This window comes from Chrysoperla carnea, chromosome 5, assembly GCF_905475395.1.
Source record: "Chrysoperla carnea chromosome 5, inChrCarn1.1, whole genome shotgun sequence".
Classification (NCBI taxonomy): Eukaryota; Metazoa; Arthropoda; class Insecta; order Neuroptera; family Chrysopidae; genus Chrysoperla; species Chrysoperla carnea.
This window is the reverse complement of record NC_058341.1, coordinates 52,128,505-52,143,301: the sequence shown is the minus strand read 5'-3', so window position 1 is coordinate 52,143,301 and position 14,797 is coordinate 52,128,505. Positions and strand designations below refer to the sequence as shown.

At 29.1% G+C, this 14,797-nt stretch overlaps 1 protein-coding gene across 1 annotated transcript in view; it reads left to right on the top strand.

Moving 5' to 3' along the window:
- Nucleotides 1-14,797, top strand: part of LOC123301224 (alkaline phosphatase-like) — a 639,211-nt gene that overhangs the window by 608,187 nt on the left and 16,227 nt on the right. The gene's annotated exons all lie outside the window — the stretch shown is intronic.

The following is a 14,797-nucleotide window of genomic DNA, read 5'->3' as shown; positions in this document are numbered from 1 at the left end:
AGTTTTGTCAACTTAAATACAAAGTATTTTCTTTCCATGTTTGGTTGAGAAATGCTAGGTTTGTTTAGGTTGTATAGCGTCATTGGGAGTGCTCAAATAGCTTCATCAAATTCAATGGTAACTTTGTTTAAGGGTATATATTTCTCCAGAACTAGTCGGTTAAAATTTAAAAAAAGCTATTTCAAAACCTTAATAAATTATTGGAAACAAAAAAAAAAAACGTTCTGCCCGTCTAATTAAGGATCTATGAGCACTGTAGTTGGGTTAAAAAATATAAATTGTCAATTTTGATTATGAATTATGTTATAACTTGACAATATTAGACCAAAAGTAAGAATACAATTTTTCTATATCTGGAGTAATTTTCAAAATATCGAAAATTGAAAATTATGAAGATTTCGATATTTCGAAAACCAAGGCAAGTATCGAAAAATTTTATTTTTATTTTTCAGCTACATTCATGAAGTTATAACAAAATTCATCATCAAAGTTGAAAATAAGGTACAAATAATTTTAACCACAAGTCTTAAATTGTCTTGGCGCTCGTACTACTACCTTAATAAACTTCACAGTGATCAATGTATTTTATTGCATTTCTTGATTTCTTAAAGCCATAATTATTATCATCAATACTTTCGAAGTCGTTTTTTCACTTACACAATTTTCATTATATATACAATTCACTCCTTAGTAGGTCATTAATATTTAACAATTTAGTATGCAAATTTAATCCATTCGTATTAATTAGTAATTATTACTTATGATGTTAGAATAGTAGATTAATGAACACACTTGTTGTGTTAATAATAATTAATGCATCTTATGTAAACTTTGTCAGTGCTTACACAAAACGCCGCGCTTGGTCAATGACAAAAAATGTCGCCTTAAATTTCTTCGGCAAGTTCTGATACAGTAAAATGCATATACAATAGAGAACTTGCATGTTTTTTAATTTTATTTTTTTCGAAAGTTTACTAAAAATTACTAAGAAAAATTAAAAAAAAAAAAAATTAATTTTTTTTGTTTCATATAATTTTACAATTGAAAATTGTTTTTCTAATCTATAAATTCAAACGCCAATGAGGTCAACACATCGTTTTTCAATGTTATTTCATTATCTAAAATAGCATGCAGAATGATAAATGATTTGTTTCTAAACTTGCTTTCAATGTATAAAATGTGAATTTACCGTGATTTCGATTGGCTCTTTGCCTCAACGGACGTCACTATTTTTTTTTATTCAAAAATATAACTATTTTTTATTAGAAATTAATGAAAAAGTTTTAATTTAGTAACAAATGAAATTATTATTTTAAAAAAAAATTACTATCTCTATTTCTTTCTAGTTCTGCATTTTCTTTCTAATTCTCTATTTGAACTGAAGAGAAAAATTACACGCAAATCCTTTTTATGGATGCTATATGCTTAAGTATTCGTCATTATTTCAGAAAGCGTATGAATCAGGATTTAAAAATTATACGTTTGGTTGAGAATATGCTTGTGAAATTCAAAAGTATAAAATATTTTCAGCATTTTTCGCCATAAGCTCAAATTCACATATACGCAAAAATATTTTGACCTTTCGATCAATTCGCCGCCCCCAAAATTTGCCGTCGAGGGCCATAGCCCATGTGGCTTAATATGTAAATCCAGGCCTGACCGTAAACCGAAATTTTTGCCAAAAAATGGGCTAAAGCCCATTGAAAGGTTTTAATAATGTATATGTGTGCCGTCAAGAACAGGGCCATCAGCTCATTGTCGGATTAGATAGAATAATAAAGCTTTTACGTTCAGAAAACTAAATTTTGAGCTCTACTGGTTTTTACCCTAATACAACGCTTGTTTTATTCTAATTTAGATGTGCTTATAAACTCCAATGAACATATTACTTATTTATAAGTTAATTCAAAATTAGTTTTCTAAATACAAACCGAAATATGAAAATTAATCGTTCGAAATTACTATCAACATCAGTTAGTTCTCTGCTCTATCATAAAAGCGAATACTTCTCGCACATTAATTAAATGTGGCAACAACAAGTACTTTGAAACACATACATACATTCGTAGGGGATACTGATGTGCCATATTTCTCCATGTGCCATTTATGCTTTCATAAAGCACCACTACTAAAAACAAGATACCACCGTTCCTACAAATTTGATTATGAATATTTTTAAACGCTTAATTTAATCGAATTTAATTTTCTACAAAAAATACGTAGCTTATTGCATAATCATTATTCGTTCACGAATTAAAAAATTCGTAAACAGAATTGCATCGAGAAGAAAATTTTGCCTTCTTGTAGTAGCTGTTTTATTGATAATATCTTTCAAGAAACTAAACTACATAATAGTCAAGGTACAACATTATACCCAAAAACATATGCTTAAATATTCATTCATCATATTTTACAGGATGTTTTCGAATTACACCACACTGTTTTAGGTATGAATTCTCTACCACAAAACAAACAAAAAATTTCGTATTAACTTATGTCTCAAATCAATTTATTACCAATACATCAGAGGTAAAAGACTTATTTCTTAAGGACTTTCCCAAAAAGTCAGGTTTTCTTTGGATCATCTTTTAATTGTGTATATACATTCTCGTTACTACCCTCTATAAGCAGGAAAATTTTTGAATACCCCTTACAGTGCTAAATTTATAAAGTTGTTAAAGTGTCCGTTTTTAAAATGTAAATAATATATTGAATTTGAAGTGTCTTTAACGGTATGCTTTATTATGTAACAAGGCTAATTTTCTTAAGATTAATTTGGAAAACTAATATTCATTACTTAAAAGCATGGTAAATATTTTCCCATTAATAAAATTACAGCAATCTATAAGTGATTTTCTCAAAATCTTTAGGCATCAATATTTCAAAAACTATGGTACATATATCGAAAAATTTTACTTTTAATTTTCGTCTAATTTTCACAACTTCTAACAGTGTCCTCCCTGAAAATTTAAAACGTAAATCTCAAATATGTTCATGCATTCATTTTTTTGAAAACGTCCTTAAAATAGAACAAAATTTTAAATTTTTCAAAATAAAAAATATTTTTGGTATTTTTTTTATTTTTAATCAAAAATGTACCCTTGTGATTTTTATCTCTAGACGCTAGGTTTTCGAAATAAAAATTATTGAAAAATTAAAAATATGACATTCGATTTCTTAATTTCTCCTAGGGAAATCGGTTCGAGAGAGTTCCGTGCAATTCCGAAACAGCCTGTATACTTAACCAAGCATTCATCATAGTATGTTCTAATATAGAGAGTGAATGCATATAACGACCGCCAATCTTAGTTAATGACTATTTACCGTTTCTACCTACTATCTAGTAGTAATAGCTATACAACAACAAGTTATACATAAGTTTGATACATTATAGATAATGTATTATTTGTATAAGATGTTCATTTTATTTGCGATATATATTAATGATTTTCTAAGCAAAATTAGAAATATGAAAGCGAAATATTTAACACTAATAACTACACCCACACGCATCAGGTGATCCAAAGAAAAATCGTATATTTGTGTATATATACAGTGCGAGTGCGAGCAAAAAATTCCTTAATTCGCCTCTGGATGGATATGTTATACATAAACAAGTATTAAACTGAAAAGCTTGTTTAAAAATAATTTAATATTTTCTTGGAATAAATGATACACATCGAGAAATAAATAATTTAACCACTGTTTATTTTAAACTCAAATAAAATTATTTTATGAATATTATCATATTTAAACTTTAATTAATGTTGAAATATTTTAATTTTAAATTATAATAAAATAAAACTTTTGGAAAATTTATTATTTACTAGATAATGTAGTGTGTAATGTAGTTCGTAGAGTTAGTAGAGCAAAATCCCAGAAAAAAATACACTCTTATTATTGATCATCTACGTAACATGAGATATATCTAGTAACCCGCAGAAAAAAGTGCAGCATCAATGGGAGGAGATCAATTTCAAGAAAAAGAATTCTTTAATTACCTTTTGCGCTAAGAAGGGTTGGAAACCATTTCTTATTGAAGTAAAAAAATCAAAGATATTTCTAATGAAATTAACATAGTTCAAACTTACTTTTCAAGAAAGAATTTCTGGTAATAAGTCTTTCATCATTCTATTTTTCCGTACATCCCTAAAGCTACATTTAATTAATTCTGGAAGTTCTCTTCAGTTCAACTCACTGTATAAATATCCCATTTAATTTGAAGCTAATATTGTAGTGAAGGAACCAAATACCTAGTGAATAATAACATTGAAGGTAAACTAAACTTCAAATACACTAACAACTACGAACAAAGGAAAAGGACCAGTTGTAGTATATGACAATCAATTCCGAACAGGTGGAACTTTGAAACGCTGTTGTTACGATCATGTATAACGTTTTTTCCCAGTTGGAAAATTTTCATAACGACATAAAAATAAGAAGATAATTGATTATACAAAAATTTTTTGCAAAAAATAGAGCTGGTGAAAAAGACACAAATATGGAAAATTAATTTTTTAGTACTGACTCCTATTAACAGTTTCCTTATAAGTAATAAAAGCAAAAAATCGACTCATTGGCGTCGATTAATGGATAGTCGGTACTTTTTACTTTTTTATTTTGTACTTTTTAGTGAGTTTAGGTCTACCTTCATACGTAAATAAACAAAGTCAATTACACATATTAGCTCATACCTTAAAAACAGTTTAACCGATTTTAATGACACAATTATAGGCCCTTGTCAAGGGAACAACAAATAATTTGCAACAAAAAAATTATCAAAATCAGGCTACTAATTCAGAGCCTTTTTCCTCGGTTAATTATTTTGATCCGACACTTTGAAAATAGCAATTTTTAAGGTATCGAACACGGACTTTTTATTCTCAAAAGTTCCGAAAAAAGTAATTGTTGCATTTTTCTTTCAATTATCTTCTTATTTCAATATCGTCCTCAGTGGGTATTCGACAATTTTAAACTTTTAGTGCAATTAAAAATATTCAAATTCCCACCAAGAATTTCGGTACATTAAGCATTTGTCCTGTTGTAGATTACCATGTATCTTTCGTTAAAATTTGAAAATGTGCGAAATTAAATGAAAACAATTGCAGGTTATGACACCACCAAGTGTTTACTGATGTTATCAAAAAAAATGATTTCACACGATGTTTTGGATCGATTAGCAATAAAAAAATTTTGGACAAAGGCTCATTGTAACAAGCAGTGCTGCATTCACACTTAACCAGAGACGGGATTACCTTTTTTCCCTACGCCACGAATCTATAGATCTGCCTGTGGGCCACAACAAGAGCCGTTTGACATAATATTCGTCTACTCGTGCCATTTTCTTTCTATTTGTCCACATGTTTTAGTCCTTTATCCTTAACTTTTTTTTTAACATCAAAATTAAAAAAAACTAAAATTAATTTATTTTTTTGCTGGACGCTCTTTTGAGATACAGTCTAGGCGCCCACTTTCTTTCACGACAGCACTTCAACTTTCCATTTATTTCGAAATGACTGTCAAATACTATGCCTGGCCCTAACTTAGTAGTACACACATGTTAAATAGTTAATGTTTCATAACTAATATATCTAAATTTCATATAATACTAAATCATTTCTATCTGACATTGTACGACATAGCACACAAGTCGTTCATCGTGTCTATAACCAGAGATAAGGGTACGAACAGGTAACGTAGAGATGTGCAGATAATCAAAAATAATTTTTGTATATTTCGGTATTGATTAATAACCCTCATTTTTAATAAACGAGTCTCATCTTTATAATATGCTGTTCAAAACAAGTAAAAAGTTATAATTTGATTGTTAATCTGATTTCAATATTTTCCACTTTTTTGTTTGTTTCTCTTTAAGCGAATGAATAAACAGGATATTGTTTTTTCTACGTGTTCCTTATATCTTTACGATCATTCATCATTACTGTCTTTCGCCTTCATTTGAAAATTGGGTGAATTTCGTTCCATCTTTTTTCAAACATTTTTATGCGAAAATAGAATTATCTGAATTCATCAATACCACATTCTAGCGCGGATTTTATAGGAGTAAAATTGAAATATAATCATTTTGCTGCGAGAATTTCTCCCGGGAGTTTTTTTTGATCGGTGATCATGAATTTGGATTCTAAAATCAACAAAAACACACTGTAGTACCAAGTATTAGGAAGTATTATATTTAAAACGCTACTCAAAGAAGAAGATTTTTGGCCAACGAATCTTACACAGTGGACAATTAATCTAATACAACTATGGTATTGTTGAGTTTAAGCCCCGGAAAGTTAATCAGCGATCAAAACAACCCGTAGAGTCAATTCCAGACTGTTTTTTGAGTTTGACTGTTTACAGAGGTAAGTGATGAAGAAGGTTTCTTAAAGTCAAAGGAACATGTAGAATAAAATATTTTGGAAATCAATGCTGTCCGAAATGTTTTCAACATTTTACATTATTTTCTAGCATATGTACTCGACCACTGATTTGGTTTTGTTTTGTGCAGCTTTTATAAACAGCAACCAGCTCATAAAAAAAATTTTTTTAAGTTGTCTGCAGCATAACTATTAAGTCCTTGTATAAAGTATTTCTTCTTACTGAAAAATTCCACAAAGTTAACTATAATACAATGTAATATATTTGTCAAAATGTATAGCTCAGTATAAATATGGTGGAAGCGCAAATAAATGTCCATATTAATATAACAGTCGATATATGGTATAACTTAATTGCGTTTCCACCATTTATTTTGTATATCATATATTAAAATACTATTCGGGGGCGGTAAAACTATAATGATCCAGGTAACATTTTTCTAATTGTGTAATAATTTTTATTGGTTAATATTTACAAAAATTAAATACTAACCGTGGAAAATGAAATTGGAATAATGAAAAAACAATATTCCCTTTAATTATTTGTATTAAACATATTCGAAGAATAGCTTATGTTTAAATATACATACTCAGTGATAATGAAGCGATTGATTTTGAGTTATTGAATTGTTCTAATAATAGTACAAGATCCGAATTAGGGTCGACCTTCACCCATCTGTTTACCGAATGAAAGTTATTTTTTATGAAATGTAAAATATTAACAAATATTCCTGTAACGGGTTGCCTTTAAAAATATGGTCCAGACCATTTTTAATATAAATATCAAAACTTGGAAAGCTTGTAAACATTATTTTTGACCAATATTTTGTGGCCAATCATATGCCACCGTAATTGTAACAAAATTATCTTTATTTAGATATGCGAGTCAATGAATTAACAGATGCACGTAATTACTATTTTCAACTTGTATAAATGCGATAATAGTGAACGAAAAAAGGCAGACAACATAGCTGCTGCATATTCTTTATGGCTTTTACTTTCGAGTAGATCAAAATTCGTAAGATATGCAAGTCAGTGAAAAATTTCTAAAAATTTTACTCTTGATATTTTCACTAAAAGTAGTCTGGACCACATTTTTTTAGGCAACCCATTGCAGGGATATTTGTTAACATTTTATATTTCATAAAAAATAACTTTCATCCGGTAAACAGATGGGTGAAGATCGATCCTAATTGGGATCTTAGACTATAAACTCTGATTAGTATTTCCAGAGAACTTATTTTTGTATTATCTTTATTAAGTGTAAGGGAACAACAGTTTGTTATGAGCTACGTATGCTTAGTTTACAATATGAAAATAAATTTAGGTGTGAGCAAATCACCTCTCACCTTTATATGGCATTCCTCATTTTCTGGCTTCTGTCTTGGAGTTTACTGAAAACTATTTTAGTTTTTATTAAAATGAAGGAAAATTTTCAACTGAACCCCGTGAATAACATATTCAAAAAAGCTTTTTCCATTTCGGAACCTTAATTTTACTTTTAACATTAAGTAAATTATAAAATACAATCAAAATCCGACATAACGTCGAAAATGAACGGTGCCGACCGAATCCTTATATTATCGCATATATGAATGTATTTATAACAAAATACCGACTATAGCTAACATTATTCATTGGCATTATAAGTCAACATACCGACTATAACGACCAATGCATTAAAATCATAATATTATTTGAACCTTATAAACTTTATTTCGGATCTAGTTGCATATACTTTCACTTTAATATAAAGATGCACGAAGTAACTATAGCGACTTTTGATTATAACGATCAAATTTTTGGGCCCTTCCATGTCATTATATCCGATTTTGACATTACCTCTAAAGCTCAAATATAATATTTGAAAGCTCACCAAATTCTCGTAAAACACATTTCGGAAGTTTCGTTTTGATTATAAAAAGCTTGATAATATAAAGATATTTTATCTACGCCCGTGATGTGAAACATAGTCCATTACCGTCCTAGTGTGATAATGAATTAATTCCCTTAATAGCAGCGGTAATGGATTCAGTTACTATGGTAACTTTTTTCATTTTCCCTATTTAAATAACAATTTCAAATGTTTATTTTCACATTTTAGAGGCGTAGATAAAGTTTTGTGCGATATACGAGTGATAACGCATTGTTAACGTACTTCTGCGATTGTTCAACTCGTGCAACGCACTCGTTGTGCAACTTTCGCAGACGTACGTTAATAATGCTGTTATCGCACTAGTATCGAAAATAACTATTCTGGTCGATTAGACAAAAGATGTTATTATAGCTCCACAGAAAGTGTTGGAAGTAAATACAGCTATTTTCAATTTGCCAATATAGGTTTTTTAGGTTACTGAAGGTCTTGGGTGGTTATAGTTGTCTACAGATCCTATATCTTATATTTTGCATAGTCAACCTGAACAAAAAATTATTTTCGTTAAGTAAAAAAATAAATAATTATGTGCTATAAAATAATTTTAGTAGGTTAGGTTAGGTTCGGTTATATTGGCTGTCCACGAAGGAGACACTTAGGCTATAGAGCCCATTATGATACCATATACGTGTTTTACCACATTTTCCGCAGATAATTTCCTATATCAGCTCTTCAATTATTTTCAGATACTGAGTGCACCTCCTTCATGCATATACTTTACACAACAACTGCCCATCACAACTATTAATTAAAATCATTTTTGTTGTCACGGCGGTAATCGAATTCGCCACCCTAGACATACCGCGAACAGAATTGGTTACGCCTTAACCAACTGAGCTACTAGAAGAATTTTAATATTTTGGTATCAATTTAATTCATAGTGTGTAAAACATTATAATTACAAAACAATTAAATCAATAATTACAAATCTATTTCAAGTTCAGTTAAGTTTATCTAATACTAATTGAAACTATAGAATAGATTTAGGAACTACATTAAATGTAAATAATATTTTATGGATTTAGCAATTATGGATTATGAATTTATAATAACGAGTATATATCTAAAACTAAATGATTACTAAAATCATCATTTACCTAAAACTATGAAATCATAATTAACTAAATAAAATTTTAGTGTTTTATATGCAATTAAAATATAATTTCAATTTTAAATTATGTGCTTTTAAGTATAGATGTATGTGAAGTAAGCGTTTTGCGTTTGCAAATAAACGCTCTAAATCCCATAAAAATATTTCACGTTTATTACCCCAATATCCAGAGCAAAAAAAATCAGATCAGCTCTTGGATAATTTTGGTGATAAATGAGGCTGTTATGGCTAATTTTCAATTGTATTCATGTAAATGATATAGTAAATGTCAACTAAAAATTATTGACAAATATCAGTTAATTAAACTTGTTGCATTAGAAATTATGAAAATAAGAGACTAAATTGCATAAATAATATTTTTTAAATATAAATTTACATAATTAATTAATAAAATTTGTAAGAAAATAGTATTAAATTTTCAATGTAAACTATATATACAAACCATTGATTTATATGTCTATCCATAAAATTATATTGATAAGTTTTTGTATCGATACCGAGGTAACGCCTGAAATTAAACACATACACGTTGAGAATACAAAACTTGTAAAGGGACGACTGGATTCCTTTTTTTTAGCTTCTTCGCAACTAGTGTCTTGTTGTATGTTGAGAGTTTAAATGAAAATCAGTAACTGCCTAATAGAGTAATATCCGATTAGTAACTACCTATTAGACAAATTTATTTGCATGTATCTTTTATAACGCACCTTCTATTCTCAGAACAAAATTATTCCAAAAAAAAAAAGATAAATTATTAATATAATTATAGTTCATAGCTGTCTTGTAATATAAAGAATGAATTTTAAAAATTATCCACTTTAATATTTTGAAAATAAAGAAAAGCGGCAAAATACGTATCTGCTCATTTTTGAGAGGAATGAAATACTGTATTCAGTTTTTATAGCTGGCCGTTTCCTGGTCTATTAGATGACAACTTGGTTTTTCTTATGGGAAAACCCCTCTTTTATAGACACTTATTCCTTGTCTAATAAAAGCAGCTTTAGTTATAAGATTGATGTCTTGGACAACATTTTTCGGCACTCCATTTTTACTATGAATAGGGCAAATATACTTTTCGACAAAAATTGTTAAACATATATTTTTAAATAAACAAAATTTTCGCAAATGAAAACTTTTTAAAAAAACACCTGTATGGTGGTGCTACATATATCGATTACATAGCACAATAAACCTTAAATTATACATAAAATGATAAAACATGCTGTTGTGGATCAGGGGTTGGACGAGCGGATATCTTTTTTAGGAAGCGTATAATATATTTAAAGTTCACTCACTATTGTACAAATGTTCTTTATTTTATGAAGTATTTACAAGAAATGATGTTTAAAATTATTTGAATCGAAAACCGAATATGTATTAATTAACTAATTTGATCTACTAATAGAACCGAAAAACGAATGGTTCTACAACGAATGTTGCTACCGAATTTTACTAATAGATCCGCAAAACGAACGGATCTCTTCAAATGCAACTAACGAATTCCCCAAGAGTCAGAAAACTATGACTTATATACGCGGCTGAGGGGAAGCAATATTTCAATCGCGTCTGTCGACAATCATCCTCGTGTATTCAAATTTGACCATGAAAACAAGTGACACGTGTAAATGCCACAAGTTTTAAGACTAGAAAACTGAGTCTGCAAATTTGCACAATATAATAAAATATTGTGTGTTTTATGTGAAACTGCAATTTATACAAAATACACGAGAACAACATACTGATTTATAAACTACTACAGGGCGATTTACTACCGAGTGATAGTACGAATGTCATGGGACCATAACACTTCCGCCCTAACAAAAAAGTTATTCTACTTAGAAGAACTTTTCTTCGCGAACAATTTTGTTTTCCCAAGATCTTCCGAAGTCGAGGGAGCATTTACATTTAATTCTATGTTTACATCTTCGGTTGTCGATTCTGGTTTCCTTAAGTCTAAATATTTACAATAGTTCTTAATTCTAGTTCATCTAATGTTATAAAATTTTTCCTAATTTTGTCTATTACGAAATATTTACTATTTGGTTTAATATACACATAATAATTATTTTCAGAGTGCATGGGCACCGTAACCATTTTATAAATTTGAAATATATCAATTTTCGTTAATGGTATTTCAATAACATAAACAATTTTATAATCTACATAAAATATTTTTAAATCTACTAATTTGTAATACAAGAATGCATTTTCCGAGCTCAGTGGCAGTGGAAATTCATCCCCTCTTGGAATAAACTGTATCAGTTTAGACAATTCATGTACAAATTGTCGAGGTGTAATAATTATTGGATGAATAACACCTTTCTGAGCTAAGAGAATGGCATTTAGTAATTTTTCGTTATCGTTTTGAAACTGATTTAAAATGAACATAAATATATACAATTGCGAATCCATTGTTTCCTCCGAAGTCATCAAATTGGTAACAATTTCTAAATTAGTAACTAAGAAATTTAATTTCTGAAAGTTCGTTTTTAATAAATCTACATTATAATCAACGTCTCCTAAAGTCTGATTAAATGATCGTATAGCATCATTTACTATATGGATGTTGGATTTCAATAAGGATGCTGTGTACTTCGAATCGCTTGTTAGAGCGTTTATTTTCTGATTATAGTACAAAGCGTCATCATTATCTAAGGTGCCAAATAAAGTCTTGGACACTTTTCCGATAATGTCGAACCAAGCCCTTTTACTTCTAGTTGATACAAATTTTTCATGTTCTAAGAGGGTGAAAACGACATTAACATCCATTTCAATTTTTCTAATTAAATGATCGAGAGATTCCATTAAACGACAACTAAAGGCAATATGAGTATTCATTCCTTCAGACATACAAAGATTATTTAATTGCTGATAATGCATTTTTAATTGAGACAACTGATTATAGTGTTTATTTATATTTACATATGTAATAAGTTTCCATTTATTATTATAAAGTTTCAAGTTACCTAACTGTTCATAGTAAATACCAGCTGTGTCTTTCATTGAGTCAAACGAATAGAATTCGCACGCGACAACTGATAACGAACAAAATAATCTGAAACAATTTTATTAACTTAATTTTATTCAACAAAATGTTTTAATCTATTATTATGTACTCTAACTAATTTTTTTCCTTTCTTAATAGTAGTATTTACATCGGAATCTATTGAAATTACTTCATATGGACCTATCCAAAGCCCACATAATTTTTTACTTCTACCCCTCCTAACACTTTCGTCGTGTAATAAAATTTTATCCCCAATTTTAAACTGAATGGGTTTGTTAGTTTTGTCGTAATAAACCTTCGATTTATTTTTGCTTTCTAATAATTTCGATCTAGCTATCTCTCTACTACTAAATAGTTTTGACTTTAGATCGTCAATATAATTATCAAAAGTATAGACAACATTCTTATTTACCACAGAGGGTAACGTAGCTAAATGTCCATACATTAACTCGTAAGGACTAAATGTTGTTGCCGAATGAGGAGTTGTGTTAAACATAAAGCATGCATAGGGTATCCAATCATCCCATGACGTTTGATATTCATCTACGTAGTGACGCAGATATTCGGCTAACGTTCTGTGCGTTCTTTCGAGCGCGCCGTTCGATTCGGGGTGATAAGCAGAAGTCTGCAGCTTCTGAATCCTTAATAATTTACAAACATTCTTAAAAAGTTCACTTAAAAAATTACTACCTTGATCGGTTAATAAACTAAACGGAATACCGTGTCTACAAATTATCTGAGTGACGAAGACCTTTGCTATTGTTTCCGATTCCTGATTAGGAATAGGAAAAGCTTCTAAATATTTGGTTAAGTCATCTTGGAAAGTAAGCATATATTTGTTTCCATTCTGACTTTCGACTAATGGGCCTACAATATCCATAAAACATTTTTCGAAAGGATATGAGCTAGTTGTAGTAATTTGCATTTTCTGTTTTATTTTCCGATTACTAGTTTTATTGAATTGACAGCTTTTGCATTTTCGAATATAATTTTTAATTTGCCTTTTCATACCTGGCCAATAATAATACGAATTTATGCGAGCAAAAGTCCTTTTGTATCCTTGATGTCCACCAACAACAAGATTATGATTTTCGCGAATAATATAATACAATATAATAAAATATTGTGTGTTTTATGTGAAACTGCAATTTATACAAAATACACGAGAACAACATACTGATTTATAAACTACTACAGGGCGATTTACTACCGAGTGATAGTACGAATGTCATGGGACCATAACAATGCAATAGGCCATACTTTCTGCCATTTAAATAGGCTTAAAACATGGTCAAACTAGAACGTGGATACCTAAAGTACTGACCATACATACAACAGATGATATAGGCTTTAATAAATTCTATTTTACCTTGTGATATTGATATAATACTATTTATAGAAATTGCAGAATGTAATACAATTTTTAATTAATAAATAATTACGTAAAAACAATCAACAGCATGAAAGTGAAAAATCACATGAAAAACTGATATGTAGAGCTACAACAAAATTAAATTTTAACTACCTATAAATAGTTTATTGAAAATTAATATCTTGGAAAATAAAATCCCATGCACATACTTTTTATACCACGTATATATGAAATATATAACAAGGTATACTAAGTTTAGTCCCAAGTTTTTAATGCTTAAAAATATTGACACTACGAACAAAATTTTTGTATAGGTGTTCATAAAATCATCTAATTAATCCATTTCCGGTTGTCCGTCTGAAGAAATCCTCGGTAAGAAATCCGGTCTGATTTATTCGTTTCTGACAACGTAGCTCCTAAACAGGTTACCGAATTTGGTTCTTTTTTTTGAAAGATAATTTTATAAGAGTATTTTAAGAAGATTTACTTACCCGCTTGAAGAAAATCACCTCTTTTATAGTTGTTATCGCTTCCGGAACTCTAAACTCGCACTTTAAACAAAGCTAAGAACTCTCTCGATCAAATTACCATTCAAACAAACAAAAAATAAAAATCAATGCATTCATTTGTTATAATACTCCTCTTTGTTAGTGGGAAGTTAATTATAAAATTTTATTTCAATTAAAAATAATTTAAAACAAAGGAAAATAGCAGCTAACAGAATTAAATGTTTAAACAAACCTCTTATTTCATTCTTTGGTTTCAATGTTTGAACTGTTTATAATTATTGTTGAATTTACTAAAAATACTTCTATATCGATTGTTATATAATATAAAGTATTATATACCACTAGTTAACATCTAGACATATAACTATCACGAGCATGGCAGAGTACATTCGTTAAGCAATGCATCTTAGTAAGAGGTCTTATAGATGTTATAGGAAATTACAAAAGTGACTTGTATCGTGGCTTCGATATATTTTAAGCTATAC